The sequence below is a fragment of the Bolinopsis microptera genome, chromosome 7, assembly GCF_026151205.1.
Source record: "Bolinopsis microptera isolate Bmic1 chromosome 7, MBARI_Bmic_1.0, whole genome shotgun sequence".
Taxonomy (NCBI): domain Eukaryota; kingdom Metazoa; phylum Ctenophora; class Tentaculata; order Lobata; family Bolinopsidae; genus Bolinopsis; species Bolinopsis microptera.
The window spans coordinates 17,426,318-17,444,700 of record NC_087078.1 but is presented as its reverse complement, the minus strand read 5'-3'; the positions used below and the strand labels follow the sequence as shown (position 1 = coordinate 17,444,700).

Sequence of the window (18,383 nt, the reverse complement as noted above, 5' to 3'; positions counted from 1 at the left end):
CCGAATATTTTAGGGGACTTGGAGTATCAAGAGAGTGGTTAGAAGGTATATACTATATACACCTTTTACAAAAATACTTCGAAAAGAATCCAGTTTTAAACTATTTTCACAACTACAATTAAATACATTTATTTAGGCATGGCTACCGATGAGTAATCCGTTGGAGTAAAGTCTGCCGGTGTCCTGGGTGTGATGGATCTGAGTTAGATGGCAGGTTGTGGAGGTGGTAATCGTTTCCTCCTATTGCCCTGGTAGTCTTGTACTACCAGGGCTCCTGCGGTCTGGTACAAGGTTAGTTTTATTGTTAGAGATCTAGTGATGTTTGAAATTTATTAACTCCTTTTAGCTACTTCTCCTTTAGATAAGTATTGCATTCTTTTTTCTGCTATACAGTTCTTTACAACACCTCTGTTCATTATAATTCAAATTTTTTTCACTCTGAACTATAAATCTCTGGCCTATTAACTGTTTCAGATCCAGATTGCTAGGGTTTACAACGGTGCCACTGAAACATCCTGCTGTTGATCTCTTATCCGGATCACCCAGTCTCCTCCCGATCCTCCCTCACTTCACAACAAGATGCCAACACTGCCCGCCAACTTCCTCGCCTTACTGCAAAACTTATCTCTTGAAGTAAAGCAACACATGCATACCCTCCTTACTCAGAGTATCCTGGACAGTCTGAAAGAGAAAAAGCTTGCTTCTAAAATAGAACGTATAGATGAAAAGAAGAAGGAAAAGAAAACGAAGAAGGCAACTACTGTTCAAAATGTCTCGTATAGCCCACATACGCTCGTAGAGCACGTTCCAGTTCTCCCTGGAATGGATGAAAATCTATTCCAGAAAATCACAGAAGAATTAGATTCAATGAATCTTGAAGGCAAATCTAATAAAGTCCACACCCTATGGCTAAGCCCTTCATCAGAAGACTACTGCTTTGGTAACATAGTTAACAAGCCACATCCCATCAACAACTTCCCTAGCATCTTTAAGTTGATGGGACTTATTAATGACCTCCCCTCCACCACCAACAACATGGATGCTTGCCTTGTTACTAGGTACGACACTCAGCAAGCTAAGTTAAGCCTCCATAAAGACGATGAAGACCTAATAATATCACAGTCCAGCTCCATTTGCACTTACTCAATAGGGGCTCCGCGGTCACTTGAGTTTGTGCTCGATACAACCCAAGTAGAACAACGCACAACTAGGGCCTCTAGGTCAAGGCCAGCCCAAGAGTTGATTAACGCAGACTTCACCCTTCCTGCCACCAATGGCACACTGAACATCATGAAGCCTGGTGCACAGCAAGTCATGAGGCACAGGATTGCCCCAGGAGTTGCACCTTCTGACAATGAAATTTGTTGGAGGTATAGTCTCTCCTTCAGAAAGTTAACCACACCTTCCTCTTCCCCTTCATCTCCTATTTTTCCCTCTCCTACATCCGACAGTCCTAATAAGGTATCCCCAAAAGCTCCCATCACAGACTCTCAAAAACACCAGAAGTCTATCATTCTCATTGCTGGTGACTCCTTTGCTGCTCGATTGGACGCTGATCGCCTCAGTAGAGGTAAAGAAACTGTCACCAACATAGCTAAGGGTGGGCTTAAGATCTCAGCTATACAGAAATCTATTGAGGCCTTTCATACAAAGAACCCTCTTGTGCAGGTAAAGAAACTGTTCTTAAGCTTCGGTGCCAACGACATCCGGTACTGTACCCAGGGTGTCAATCATCTCAAGACCCCTGTGAGTGACCTTATGAAGACAGCAAAAAAACTTTATCCAAATGCACGTGTTTTTGTACAAGCTATTCCACCAGTCCACCCCAACGGACAAGATAAAATCCCTGGTAATGTTTGTGCTATGAATAATTTGATCTTTGATCGCTGCTCTAGGCATAAACTGTTTTACCTTGATGTTTTTTGGGCTTTCTTAGACCGCTATGGAAACAGAAACGAGAGATTATTTCCTAAATGTGACAATAGGGGCTTTTATGATATTCATCCCAGCCCCAAGGCTGGGATGCCAGTGTTGGCAAAGTTCTATCTCAGAATTATACACTCAAAGTGGTTTAATCCATTGGGATACTGATGTGGTAATTCAATTCAATATTTAAATAAATTTTTCATTGTCTGCATCAGTATCCTATTAGATCTGATCATTTGGATGTTATTTATATGTATTCAAACGAAGTGATAGCATAATGTATTATATGTTACTTCATATTATAGCACAATACCTAACAAAACACAACGGCGAGACACAATTCTGTTAATAATATACTTTAAAGTTCCATGGGAATATCGGCTCAACAACACCGTGTTGCAACTGGTATGTTTTCTAGGTATGTTATCATCAGTAAAAGTAATAGAGGTAACGGGGAAAATTTGTTGTCCTGTCTTCTGTCTCGTCATATGTTATGTGCTCTATTGGGTATATTTTATTTTTATGTTATTTTGTATATATTTTCTTTGACTATCGATGCTAATATACTCCCTGGTGCTCCCCTACAACCTAAAATACACTCTGTACCATGTTTGAGGTCATCCATAAATCTTTACTTTATGGTAATATTTTGTACCATTTTTCTCAGACACTTTAAACTTGTGTATAGGGGGGAGGGGGGCATTGGGACAGCCTTAGCTGCAATTTCTGTAAAATTGCTATCTACCACAAAAACCGAACTGTCACCTACCATGTCACCGAAACAGACTGTTAAGATACTTTTCAGTATAACCAGCAGCTGGCTTGGGGTCATGTCTAGGTGTGGTCTGGTTTTTCTATCTCTCCTTAATATTTCCCTGATAGTAATTTGTAATTGTTCCTTACTGAACCCTGGACCAAATTTATCCGTTGTTTACAATAATGTCCATGGCTTCCTAAATACACGCGATTTAGCATCAGGAACACCACCACTAAATATGACCAAGATACATGAATTCCATGGTTATATCTACAAACATAAGCCTCACATCATTATTCTAAACGAGACATGGCTGAAAAATTCCATTCTCAGTAATGAGGTGCTCCCTGACAAATACAAAGTATTTAGGCTTGACCGATCCTTAAGATCGCATCCAGTGGATGCAACCCAGCCCAAGAAATTCAGAAAAAACGGTGGTGGTGTTCTGATTGCCCATAGAACAGACATTGATATCTCGAGTCTAAAGTTCTCTAAAGTTAGTGTTCAAGCTGAATTATTATCCATCATAATTAAGACTCAGTGTGGAAGAAACTTTTGTATATCAACATTTTATAGAGTAGGAACGCTTGGCTTAGATAATTTTGAATCTTTCAAGAAACATTTTGTTACTTTAGCATCTGCCAGAAAATTGCAAAGGCACATTCTGGTAGGTGACTTTAATTTGGCTTCGATTTCCTGGCCAGATGGTCAGTCATCTTGCCAGCTACATTCTAGCTTTGTAAATTTTCTCACTGATGACCTCGGACATACACAACTTATTAGCTCCCCTACTCACAAGTCAGGCAACACCTTAGATCTTGTGTTCACTAACATTCAAAACCTTATTAAGAATGTTAAAGTTTTAGATCAAAACGAAATGTGTATGTCCGACCACTTTTGTATCACATTTGACATTGATATTAAGACCAAGTATATTAAGCAGCCTAAAAGAAAGATCTTTAATTATAGTAAAGGTAATTTTAGGGGCCTGAATTCTGAGTTATTTAGCATCGATTGGGATAGTATATTTGAGTGTAATGATCCTTATCTTGCCTGGAGTCGATTCAGAGGAGTTCTCGGTGCAGCCTGTGACCGTTGGATCCCTAAAAAGACCATTAAGTCTCAGTTCCAGCCCCCATGGTACGACTCCGAATGTGATCGTCTCCTACGAAATAAGGAGAAATGGAGAATAAGGCATAAGGGGAGCAACTCTGAGTCTCATAAACAAAAGTTTCGTGCATTTCGCACAAAATTTAAAAATTTGATGGACGAAAGAATGAGACTCAGTGTTGAGGATGACTCCGATGATGCTCTTATCTCCAAGAAATTCTGGACCTACGTTAAATCTAAATCAAAGTCAACCAGGATCCCTGAAACTGTCAAATATCATAATCGCTTTCGAAACAATCCATCTGATCAAGCTGCCCTTTTTAACGAATATTTTTATGAGCAGTTTTCTCAAGAGAGCGATTATGGCATTGACATAGATTTTCGTGATGATTGTTTTTCAAGTCTTGTGTTTAGTAGAGAAGATGTTCTGTTGATTCTTAAAAAGTTAAATCCTAACAAGGCCCCTGGCCCTGATGGGATTCATGGGAGAGTCCTCAAAAACTGTGCCCAAAGCCTTGCATACCCACTTAGTGTTTTATTTAACCTGTCTTTCTCGAGCGGATGCATACCCCCTGATTGGAAGCTGGCACTTGTAGTACCAGTGCACAAAAAGGGCGATAAGTCTTCGGTTGAGAACTACAGGCCTATCTCGTTAACATCTCTTGTAATGAAAGTCTTTGAAAGGTGCATAAAGACTGCATTATACGCTGCATGTTCTGATCTGTTGGATGACCGACAACACGGTTTTGTTAATGAACGTTCATGCACAACCCAAATGATACCTTTCACGGACAATCTTGCACTTGCATTGAATAACAGGTCCAGGACTGATATAATATATTTTGATTTTGCGAAAGCCTTTGATAGCGTTTCGCATGACCTCATTTTAAGTAAATTAAAGAATATTTTTAATGTCGATGGACTAATGCTTAAATTTATAAAGTCCTATCTTGAGGGGCGACAACAACAAGTAGTGATAGGAGGCCAAACGTCTTCTTCTCTACCAGTTCGGTCTGGTGTCCCTCAAGGTTCTATACTTGGCCCTTTATTGTTTGTAATATTTATAAATGACATGTTCTCCTGTGTCTCTGAAGGCACCAATATCGCCCTTTATGCAGATGACACTAAAATTTGGAGGGAGATCCTTGGTTACCCTGACCATCACATAATCCAAAATGACATCAACAGATTATATGATTGGTCAGTGAGAAATCGAATGAAGTTCCACCCACAAAAGTGCAAAGCCCTCTCTGTGTCCCTGCAAAGAAACGTACTGGATAACTTGCCATTCAATACCTTCTTTTATAAACTTTCTGGAAGTGATATTGACTTTGTGCCCTCTCAGTCAGATTTAGGAGTCGCAATAAACTCCAGGTTTAATTGGGGTGCACAATGTAAAGCGCTTGTTTCCAAAGCTACCTCTAGACTTGGACTACTTAAGAGAACATGTCATTTCACTACTGATAAAAGGCAGAAAAGATCGTTCTATTTAGCGTTAATTAGGTCTATATTTGAACATTGTTCTGTCATATGGTCCCCTCAATCTGCAACTCATCTTCAACAGTTTGTTGCTATCCAAAAGAGGGCTATTAAATGGATCAATGGTGAACCTTACTCCAGTTATAATGACGATAAACTTGCTACAGAGCAAAAGAAACTAAATATTCTCCCTGTTAAACAGAAGTTTATTTATAACGATCTTATGACCTTCTATAAAATAGTGAATAGCATAATTCCAGTTTCGCTCCCTACATATATAGTCCTATGCCGTCCAGAGGGCACCCGATACACTAGGCACAATGCTCAAATAATTGATATGTTGGATACTTCAACATACATGAGTACCACTGTGCCCTGCTCGGATGCCTTCCGAAATAGCTTTTTTCATAGATCTATGCTGAAATGGAATAGTCTACCAGTATGTATCCGGCAGTCAGAGCGGATTTCTACTTTTAAGGCCAAACTGATCAAGTACCTCTGGGCTGCCGATACAGTCTGGCCAGATTAGCTCATCAGTCTTATGAGTCTCAGAAATTTGTTTTTGTTGGTTACAATTCTGTCCGTCCAATTTCCTATCTGCTTGTCCTTTTCTTTTTTCTTTATCAGTTGTGACGGAATTGTAATGAACAAAATCCTTATAATTATTTATGATATGTTTGATTTCTTGTTAATGTTTGTCATTCAAATTTGGTAGACGGCCCCAACGTTAATGTGGCTCTTGCTATGTGTTGGTTCAGCCGAATTAATTATTATATAATCAAGTTTATTTTTCTCGTTAGTTGTCATCCGGCCAAACATTAAGCAACTTATATTGCAGTACCATTTATCATTTAGTACATCAAAATATGTCATTGTAATTTTGCATGGCTGAAATGTAACGCTTGATTTATATATATAATGATTAATTGAATTTTCAAATAAAAATACAGGATCGGAGAGTGCAGACCGTGAAGTTAACGCACCCACTCTTGCCTCCTGAGTTCTTGGTTAGACATTTATACAAACTTGGTCGTTAATACTCCAAGTCCCTTTGTTAAAAAAGTAGTGTAATCTTTCTCTGGAGTTAACTTCATTTAATAATAACAACATCAACACCATCATCAACATCATGATCAACATCAACATCAACATCAACATCAACATCAACATCAACATCAACATCAACATCAACATCAACATCAACATCAACATCAACATCAACATCAACATCGGCTTTGTAAGTGATTCGTCCATAAGACTAAGTGAAGATTTTCTTAATGATAAGTCATAAGAATGATGTTTATTAGCTTAGGAGCAAAACTTATTAACTTTACTTATATAAGTTAGATTTTTATTCAGAATAAACTGGACAAGACAATAGTCATGATGATGTTGGTGTGTTTGGAGCACAACACTTGGCTGATTACTACCACAAGAACAAAAGCTAGGGTCACTTACTCTGTGCTCAAAAGCAGTATGTGCTGAAGAACAATAATATATAAGAGATAATAAGAGATAACATATCGTTCGAAAAAGCTATTGGGAGCACAGTAAGAGACAATATCAAAAAACACAAGATTTTAAGCATGAATCTGTCTCATGGAGTCCCTAAAACATTTTACCTGACTCAGTGGCGTAACGTTGCCTGTTGGCGCCCCCCTGCCGAAAAGGCGCCCCCCTGTTGGCGCCCCCTCCCCTTTCGGTGCCCCTCCCTAAAATTGAACAAATTAGGTAATTTTAGAGGATACGCCGGTAAAATCTCTAAAAAAAGTGTGTATCTAGAGCAAAACTCGCAGTTTTGCTAGTACTTTAGTTAAGTTTTCGAAATTGTCCCACATTCAAACGACAATTTGGCGCCCCCCTAAGACGGCGCCCCCCTGCACAGCGGGGTCAGCAGGGCCCTTCGTTACGCCACTGACCTGACTGCAAAACAGAGCCGGGAAACTTGAGAGGAGTAATGAACCATAATACAAGATCAACCAAAATTTTTAACATGATTACTCCAAAAATTAGAATGGATGACTTTACCATGAGTGTGATGTGTTTGCGGGGAAAGCTTAAACGTGCACTATTAAATAATCAACACAGCCACGCCCCGCTTGATTGGACAATCAAAGATTTTGACTGCAACAATATTGTCTTCGAAAGATCACTACTTGCTGGTATCACACATGTCAGCGAAATTCCCCTAGTCTAGTGTTTTCCAAGACTTGTTCTGTGAGTAAAGTATGTGTGAGAAAGTCTTTAATAAAATAAAATGAATGTATATTTTTGAATTTTTAACATTTAATTTGATAATGCAGTATAAAGAAATTTTTAATTAGCACTGTATAGTTTAAGATATTTATATTAGCTTATTATAACCATTGATACAACGACCATAATTTTTCAACAGCTCTCCAATATCCATCTTAAAGTTGCATCTTATATCCTCAAACTACACAATTTAAACTTAGGCACTATATATAGTGTAGACTTTCTGTCACAACAAGACTGTAACCCGGCTTTGGGTATAGTTTATAGGAATGATGGCTCACTTATGGATATAGTCAACAGTAATTATAATGATAAATTGATTAAGGTTCGGTCTTGGATTAACAGGTGGAACAAGTCGAGGGATCTGACGGTAATGGGTAAATGTACAGTTATCAAAACTCTCCTCTTTTCCCAATTAACATACCTGGTTCCTCCTCTCCCCAGACCAGATGCTTCCTTTATCAGAACTTTTGACACGATTATATTCCATTTTCTTTGGGGTTGCAAACGGGATAAAATAAAACGTGAAATCATAACCCGAAACAAGGAACATGGAGGCCTGGGACTATTTTATTTATCCGATTTTATTATAGGTCTTAAAACTAGTCTTATTTCAAAGCTACTAAATGATTCCTTTCACCACACTTGGAAAGATATTATGATAATGCAACTGAAATTTCCCGAGCATATCACCATCTCTGTAGAAAACGGTCTCGCAAATATCAACTGTAATTTTACACAGGACGTACTTGATTGCTACACTGAGTGGAAGATTAGTTCGGCTAATGCAGCCTTGGGTTCTATTGATCACTGTGTGTGGTCCAACCCAGCAATAACTGACATCGGGTCCAAACTTTGGAACAATCATCTTATTGATAAGGGAATATTTTACATCTCAGATTTCCTTTCTATAGATCAAAGTACAGTCCTTAACTACGATATGTTCATGAACAAGTGGGAGCTGTCTCCGAATACGATTTCCAAAATTGATTACTGTACCATTATCATGGGGATACGGAGATATAACTGTCCCACGATTAACTCAAGGAATATCGAATTTGTTGACCCGAATATAAAACTTCGATTTTTACATTCTGCAACTGGGCAGGTGAAGGGAAGCAAAATTCGGGATAAAATGTACGATTCTATTTGTCCAAACGAGCTGTCTCCTTTACGTCAATGGGTTGTTGACTTGAACAGCCATTCCATCGATTGGGCAGTCGTTCTAAGCAACCTGTTTTTCTTAGTATCTAAAAACTTTAAGTTGATTCAATTTCAATACAAACTCTTAATGAGGATCACAACGTGTAGATACATGAGACATAAGATGAAAATTGTTACAGATACTCCCATGTGTAGCCTGTGTAACACATACTTAGAAACAATTCCTCACATTTACCTCCATTGTATTCACACAAATAGATTCATCACAATACTTGAAGACTTTATTAAAAGGAAAATCGATAGTAATTACGAAGATCCCACTAAAATTAATTTTATAGTCTGAAATCACACTTCACAAATTATAAATTATTTTAATATCGTTGCCAAATGGTACATTAGCAAAAAATTTCAGGCAGGAGACTTGCCGATCTGGCAGGGGTATATCAAACTTCTTAAGCTATCACTTACAGGAGATAAAATAGGTCACAAAAGTTCTATTGTGTCGATCTTGGCCGATTAGGGCAATATGTCCACTCCATCTTTATTGCTGTCTATGTTATTTAATTTTTATCGGTTATTGTTACAATCTTGCAGTACTACTAGTAGTAGCTGTTTTTTTTTGTAGTACATGCCCTGCTTCCTTCCTTTCCTAAATTCCTTACAGGCTCCTCCAGCCTCCTCTCTTAAACCCTTTTCACTCACTTCATTTCACTCATTCACTTCATATTTTATTACCACAGTATCTGCCAAAACCAACATGGCCCAAGTGGAAGGGGGCCTTGACGTTGTTTCCCGCTTGGCCCTGCATCCCATGCTGACTGTCGGCCTCCACTCTAAAAAACTCACCTTCAGTGAAGGCCGATGGTCGACAATTAGCGATGTAAGAGCTTGGCGGGAACAAATCCTGTCCTCCTTTTACACCTTCGGGACGACTTTCGCAAATGCGAGAGGAATGACCCGAGGAGGGCTCCATTGGTTTTAGTAGGTTGCATATTTAAAAATTAAAAAAAAAAATAATTAAAAAAAATAAAAAAAAATACTGTAACCCATAGTAACAAACACAAACAGAACCCCTAACGTCTGCTAACAATTTTCTTCTGATCCTCATATGAGCCCTGTCTCTAAAAACTCAACTGAACTAGCGTTTTGGTGTGTGCAAAAGCTTTCAGGCACGCACATTCCCTGCCCCGTTAGTTGCCTGTCCCTTCAAAATCAAACTAACAGTCAAGGACAAAAAGTCATACACCAAATGAGCATTATATTTTTATAAATTGTTTTACATCTCTTTACTCTGTAAAATGTGCTAAAAATTAAATTTCTTGTTTCATTGAAAAATTTCTTGTTTCATTGATTAACCAGGATTAAGACTGCGTGATCTTAACCAGTGTCAATTTTAATTGACCTTGAACTGTTCAAATATGAGGTTTGATTAGTTGCTATCAGAAAGATTTTAATATCGTATTGTTTTTGTCTCCTTTTCTTTAAATGTATTATGCATGTAACATTATATCTAATTATCATGATTATATTAAAGTCATTTTGTGACGGTATATTAGAAATAGACAGAAGCAAAGTGTGAAGGGCCTGAACGGAACCTCTCGGTTTCAGTTCCTTGTTTAACACTGCCGTACAGCAAGGACATCCACCGGGTTCTCCAAGGATTGGCACATAGCTCACCCCACACTATGATCAGGGAAACCTGCATCAATTTATATATCTCATCACTTTAAAATGCCTAATCATTCTTTTCAATTAGCCATGCTAACATTTTAATGAGTCCTATTCTAGCATAAATTGCTAAGGATAAAGTTAAAAAGTGCTACTCAATAATGGTGTTTACATACAAACAACGCTCAGAGCCAATTGTTTTGATAGGTATTATGTCATGACGTTCTAGTACTATTTATCCGTTCTAGTACTATTTATCCGCGAGAAAAATCAAATTTATGCACGCTACTAGGAATTAGCTAGAGAACTTGAAATCTCACTAACCGTCTTTATTGATTAAATGCATTATATATCAGGAGTACAGTAAACTGTTTTCTGGAGTTAATTTGTTCTTTAAATTTATCTCTATTTAGTTGGATGGATTCGAAAATATTATACTTAAATAAAGATTTACCTTGGTTCTTTTAATTATGGCAGTTAAATTTGTCGGTTTTTATTTTAACCAGCCATTATTTTAACTAATAAAACCCGCGGAGTCAACTTTTGGAGTTCGGACAGGGTATATGACATAATAATTTTATCGTTCCTTTATTACATTGGAATTGTGACCATAACGTGGTTTTATGCTAAAAACTCAAATAAGTTGGTTGTAATGGACGAACAATACTGTTAAATGATTGTTACCGTGCTATGACACTTATTACCTATTCAAACTTACTTCCTATTCAGATAAACAGAGATATTATATTTTGCAATATGGCAGGTAAATTTGGTGGATTTTCAATTTTTTTCTGAAATAATATTGCAGGTAAATATGTGGCGGGTTAAATTTGGCGGATTTTCCAAAACTCCGCCATGTTTTTACCCGCCATTATTTTTACCTGCCACAATATTACCCGCCATAAATAAACGAACTAAGGTAATCAAGATTTTCATCAACTCATTCGTCGTTCAACTGGGTGATATACAAATCTTGTAATCACACAATCACACATAGCTTCAACTGGTTCATGTTAACGAAAAGGATAAAAAGGCAGAATCTCTCTCTCTCTCTCTCTCTCTCTCTCTCTCTCTCTCTCTCTCTCTCTCTCTCTCTCTCTCTCTCTCTCTCTCTCTCTCTCTCTCTCTCTCACTCACAATCACATTTCATACTATAATTTAATTAGTTATCTAGTGAAAATTAAATAAACAAATAAGTATTTCTCCTTTGGGAAGATGGAGGGGGCTTCTCCAGAATTGTAAACCAACTCTACCTGGGTTGGTGCTTGTTTCGTGCCCTGACTGTGCATCTACCGAACTAACTTGCTTTGTCACACTAACCTGTTCAGATACACTGACAAGACATAGACTACCATTCAATAAAAACAATGTCTTGTCAGTGTGTTAGTTTCTCAGTTAATTTGTTTCTACGTTTTTTCACTTGGTCCTTAATTTGGAAAGAAATATGTGGAAGAGGAATACATCAAAAAAGAGTAAGACTGTAAATAAAATGTGCATTTTACTGAATATAATTGCTCAGAACATGATGGGCCGATAAGTAGGGTTACAATAGTTGTTGCTACCAGTATTATAATGATTAACTTCAAACTGTTATCTCAATAAATGCTTGATAATTGGAAACCACGACAGTCAAATTGCGATTAGTATCGTTTTAAGGTTTATATTGACGAACAACAGTATAAAATGCAATATCTTTACTTGATGATTGAACTGATGCAACAATAAATACCCTGAGTTGAAACTTTGACAGCTCCAGTCAAAATATATGCGTAAAATGATCGCAAGAGCTAAGGTTTGTAAGTTTATCATCACCCAGGCTAAGGTTAATTAATTTTATTCGGTTCTGTAATAATACTAATAGGTTGTCAATAGAATAGAACGGAATATTCCCCATATTCCTTTTAAGTTATTAATTCCTAAGATTCCTATTATCCCTCATTCCTAAGATACCTGCTATGATAATATCCCTTCATTAACAAAGATAACGTTATCTCAGAGGGATTCTCAGAATTTTAATATTCGTATCGTTGCGATTAGTATCGTTTTAAGATTTATATTTGGCAATAATAAATACCTCGCGTTGAAACTTTGACAGCTCCATTCAAAAGATATGCGTACTTTTTGAGTTGTTTATTGGGCAGGCAATAAAGATTGCATATTATATTATATAAGTTTCTTCAATAAGCAGGGAAACGAGCAAGATGAGTTAACTTTAGACAATTCCCACTGTTTAGATTTCAATACGATTGTCTTCAAGCCATGGTTCCCGTCTCGACAGCCCATAAGATCAAAGGGCTGTATTTCTACCATGGGAATCAGGAAGTGGACCGTTTCATTGTTGTAAGTTTAATAGCTGAATTATCAATATAATAATCAGGATGATGATTATCAGTATCACTGGTCACAGTTAAATGACCATGTCTAGACTATGACAGAGCAAGGATTGGACTGAGTCGGATACTGAGACACTGTTTAGTGTTGTAAGCTGAGTTGTGGTGCCCGATGTTAGTTTTGTCGGTGGAATGTTACAGATAGGTTTTTTGATAGAGGAAAAGATACAAATTATGTTATTTACGGCAGATATTACCTGAGACTTCCGAGTTTAAGGTACTGTCTCACATTCGTTCATTTAATAATATCTGATATTGGTGTATATTAAAATTATTGGTTTCGCGTTCCTTTTCAATACATAGTCCACATGACTGAAAGCCCCGGGTTGCCTTGCTGGATAGAGGACGAGAGTAATTCAAATTGGCACGGTTTTCAGAAATACACAGTTCATGGATGGAGATGGAGTTTAACTTAAAATAAATGGAGATTGCGGTGGACCTAGTTTTGTAAGGTGCTGTATTTCAGGTTTCCACCGTCCTACTATTGTGTCACATGACTTGTGTCACATGACTTGTGTCACATGACTTGTGTCACATGACTTGTGTCACATGACTTGTGTCACATGACTTGTGTCACATGACTTGTGTCACATGACTTGTGTCACATGACTTGTGTCACATGACTTGTTTCACATGACTTGTGTCACATGACTTGTGTCACATGACTTGTGTCACATGACTTAACATCAACCCATTATATTTGGATCATTTCAGTAAACTCAACTTGATTAGTTCTGTGAACAATTTAACAGACCCCTGCGGCCTGCACAAGAACTGGTCACTAAACAACTGGTCACTAAACAACTGGTCACTAAACAACCGGTCACTAAACAACTGGCCCTGACAACTGGCCCTGACAACCGGCCCTGACAACTGGCCCTGACAACCGGCCCTGACAACCGGCCCTGACAACTGGCCCTGACAACCAGCCCTGACAACTGGCCCTGCTAACTGGCCCTGACAACTGGCCCTGACAACCGGCCCTGACAACTGAGATTATGGTTCCTTTTTGAGGGTGTAAGTTTCAAGTCTGTCTACGTAATTGTTTATACTGACCTCCAGAGCCAGCACTGTTAGGCATATGTTACATATATTTTCGATTCATTCAGTTATTGAAAATCAGGCGCTTTGATGCTAACAATTATCCAATTTTGCTTATCACATTTCAGTTTGGTTTAACTTTGTGCGTTTCTTTTCAAATCTGATTTCGAGCGAATTTTCTTTTTCTTTAAACACTATACGTTTAGTTTTGCGACAGTACTTTAAAAATAGGATTTAATTAAATTGTAAGTCGCTAATGAATAAGTAATAATATTGACGGTGACCACTTTAACTAATTAAAAGATACAGTCTCGAGCTAATTAGCGTCAAACCATAAAATTGTTGACCCAAACTTTGGGAAATATTCACGTTAAATGCTAAACGAGACCATTCCTGATTGTTCTATCGAAGTACTACTTCTGACTTGACTCAAAACTGAAACCATTTTGGAAATTTTCAAACATTAACTGAATTTCTAGAAAATACATAGTATTGGCTTCACAGTGACGACACAATGGCAACGTGGGTTGTTAAAACGTAACGTTGTTATGACCAGAGTACCGACACCAACATGTTTAATGTCGCCCCTATTATTATTAGCCAGTACAGTAAATTGTACTAACTTACAATACAACCTGTGAAGACCATCGCTTGTACTGAAATAACCCCCCTTCTCAGCTACAATTTCACACTTTTTGTTTCAACTCACACTTTTTCCACCTTCAAACAAACAAAAACCTTCTCAAAGCTTTGCAGTCCAAGTAGGTTGAATTGGTACAATAAACCGTTAATTTCACACAATCATGATATAAGGGATATAAACAAAAGGATGATTTACCAGGTAGCAGATGGTTAAGGTCGTAATTCCAGTAAAAGGGCTCGATCCTGTAATTGTGAATGTTCCATTAATTGTGATACTTTTTATTAGGCCAATTGTTGGACCTCCTTACAATTTGTTGCTTTATGGATTAGGTCAGGTTTTTCTGTATTTATTTTACTCACGCACATGGCGCCTTGGTGCTGTTTTATTGCGTTTATAGGTTCATAATTCACTGTTAATAAGTTTATTATCTTCTGCTGCTATTTTCATACTAATTGTTATAGTCCTCTTGGTTTAGGTTTATAAGTTTAAACTCTTAAAATCTAAGGTTTGTAAGTTTATAATCACCCAGCCTAAGGTTAATTAATTTTTATTCGCTTCAAAACACTTCTAATGATAATACTAATAATTTGTCAATGGAATTTTATGAATTCGTCAATGGAATAGAACGGAATATTCCTCAGATTCCTTTTAAGTTATTAATTCCTAAGATTAATATTATCCCTCATTCCTAAGATACCTGCTATGATAATATCCCTTCATTAACAAAGATAACGTAAGGGGTCGTTCACATATTACGTAATATGTGAACGACTCCTTAACTTATCTTAGAGGGATTTTCGGAATTTTAATATTCATATCGTTACCATCCACCTATTTGTTACTTAAACTAACGTACTGCCGTAATAAGAAGGGCAGTTCGGTCAAAGATCAAAGCACATAGAATGAAGTTTAACCAATAGAATTTAAGAAAGGATACTGTTTAACCAATCAAATTTGAGCAAGCGTTTTTAATGTGTCATCTTGTCACCCAGCAACGTGACAATTTGAGCACTGTGCATGACTATCCTTCCCATTTACAATTTACCCTCGGGAACCAGATATCGATCCGAGAATCGCAGTGCACTTCTTGGAAATCACCCAATAAGATGCGTGGCTTTTCTAGACTGAGCCAATGAGAAGTCAGGGTCGGATCATGTGAAAACCGTTAAAACGGAGCGCATGATGGAGACTTTACGATGCTCTCAGCGGATCACGGAGGCACCCAAGCGAGTTTAATAAAACCCCTCCTCCTACAGCCATTGCGTCCAATTTTCATTTCTGCCTCGCTTGAAACACTTGTCACTATCTTGATATATTGTGTCACTGTACAGCATTCGTCCTATTATCGCTGCCCCCACTTCACGGCTCACTTCAAACAACATTATACGATCTGTCAGGCTGTCGAGGCTGCTTCGTCACACTGAACAGCCTGTGTCACTGTACTGCTACTGTGTGATACCTGACAAAAACTGACAAATTGTGACAAAAATGTGTGTCCAATGACAGCGAATCATGCGTGGAATGCACCTGACTGCTCTGGTGTACTTCGCTTTTGAATATTAAATGGAATTTTATTATTGATTTTATATTACATGTTAATTCAACGAATTCAAATTCATTACAGATCTGGTATTAGCATGATCCTAAGCAAACCTTTATATTTAGCTTATCAGTGAGGATTTATTACAAAATTTAGAATTAAGGTCACTGTCAGTAGAACCGCCTACTTAGTACTTGGTTATTTAGATGAGTATTTCTATCAGCCAGTATTTGAATGTGTCCTTCTTCTTTTGTCGTTATACTACCATTACGTTTCTTATCAGCTATGAAACAATTGTTGGTTACTGAATTTTTACTGAATTGTTGGTTACTGAACCAAATCCGTATCACTTTATCACACTTTATCACACTTTATCACACTTTATCACACTTTATCACACTTTATCACACCAACTGATCCATATCGTAGCTAACCTCAAAAACCAAATCAGAACATCTCCGGGCCTATATAATGGTACTTCAGGTGCCATAATAATTGCAAGGTCTGGCCAGGAAGAAGCCCTGGTTCCTCTAATCACGTGACCCGCACGTGACCCACACGTGACCTGCCGTGACCCCTGAGTCAGGTGTTCTTACAATCCGGTATATTCTGATAGCACCTTTAGAGCAGCCCTACTAATGAGCATTAGAATCAGATGATGCACGAGAACAAGAATAACCTGGCCGATCTGCTGAGGAGGAGATGAAAATTATAAAAAATACAGGTCAGAGCTGACGTGGGGAACCACTAATGATGGATTCTACCTTCGGCCAATCATCTTAGAGATGCTGGCAAGAAGTGCGGCTTAATTGCCCCGGCCCTTCGACCGGCTGCGACTGTTTTCCATTTTAATTGCTCATTTTTAATTTATTTAATAAGGCTAAATGATCATTAAAGAGCATACAGTTGAGCATTACATAGGGATAGAACAGGCTATTATATTTGAAATTCAGGGTTTTACAACGCCAGGTGGGACGAGAGGCAGGGAGGACCAGAGAGGGAGAGAGAGTAAAGAAGTCTTGGTTCTCTTTACTTCGGTCCGGCCGCAAATCACCCTGCACCTGACCAGACTTTATTTTTATCGTATCTCAGCTAACAAGTTGGCTGCGTCCTAAATAGCATCTACCGTCTACCGATATAATGAAATTCTCATATCCCGACCCACTTGAACAGTGTAATTTCGTCTAAAAAGCGGACTGGGCACCTGAAGACATGCACCCCTAACCCCCTCTCCTCCGCGGCAATTATCTATTAGCTCCGTTACCAGCGAACTACTGTGGGAGATTTAAACGGTAAACACCCTTCTAACCTTTAACATTAAGACATTACCGGGGGCACTACAGCCATCTTACAACATCATTTGTCGAGCGAGGAGAGAGAAAGAGTGAGGTCCCAAGCTCTTGATCGTTACGCCAGATGTCGTTTTAATGATTATTGTTGTTGATTTCGAGCGGCGTTTTAAAAATATGGTCATGTCCACCTTAAGCGTGGAGTGTCAGTGTCAGTGTGAATGCCGTCTAGTGTGACACGTTATGGGTACTGGTTAGTTCTGTCAATTCTTTAGAAGTGTCAGTGAATTGTTCTCATTACTGTCAAGTCACAATTAACGGGTGTCATTCTACCATCACGTGATCATACATAAACTGTAAAGTAGATCGATCAAATATTACCAGTTCAACTGGTTCTCTTCAACAGGTTACGTAACGGAATTACCATTGTATTGATTTGAGTGCCTTTTCCAATTAGCAGGTTGTCAGGTTGGATCCCTTGGGAATCAGGTGAATTAAACACAATTTCCTTTACTTACTCCAAATGAAGGGTAGTGTCATATTGTAGCGTCATGTAAACCGGCGTAAACTAAAAGCTTGTTGACATAGTAACCTGATCTGGTAACCTAGTAACCTGGTAACCTAGTAACCTGGTAACCTGGTAACCTGGTAACCTGGTAACCTAGTAAACTGGTAACTGATATTATGTAACATGTTACAGTGTTACAACTTATCATTGTTATCTGCTTTCATTGGTTACCTGCAATTCGCAGAATACGACCGCAAAATTCGACGTGCGATTGTGGGTACCTCAGCCTCGGTTAACGCCGGAATCCGGCATTTCGTCCAGCCCACCTCACGACAAAACTGCTTTCCGACCTCTTAACAGCCCGATGCGCGGTTTTAACTTTTAAAAATTCGAGATATAGGACTAAGGATCCCTCGTCTACTAACTTAAGTCTGCTGATCAGACCTTCTCATACTTCAGCTGAATCCATCCCCTGCTTTCCGCACGTCGTGTGTCCACGCGTCCTCGACCAGATGAAACTTTAGTAAGATTCCATGATGACGCTTGTTTAGTACGATGAGGCACTAATATATTTGTTTTATCACTCACTCCTCGTTCTCCTCCCCCCGAGAC

At 38.3% G+C, this 18,383-nt stretch overlaps 1 protein-coding gene across 3 annotated transcripts in view; it reads left to right on the top strand.

The window, feature by feature from the left end:
* Positions 1-91: 91 nt before the first annotated feature.
* Positions 92-18,383, top strand: part of LOC134818438 (myosin heavy chain, clone 203-like) — a 192,939-nt gene continuing 174,647 nt past the window's right edge. For all 3 annotated transcript variants that reach the window (XM_063827996.1, XM_063827999.1, XM_063827997.1), the window contains exon 1: positions 92-136. The gene's annotated coding sequence lies outside the window, so the exon portion shown is untranslated. The remainder of the gene's footprint in view (positions 137-18,383) is intronic.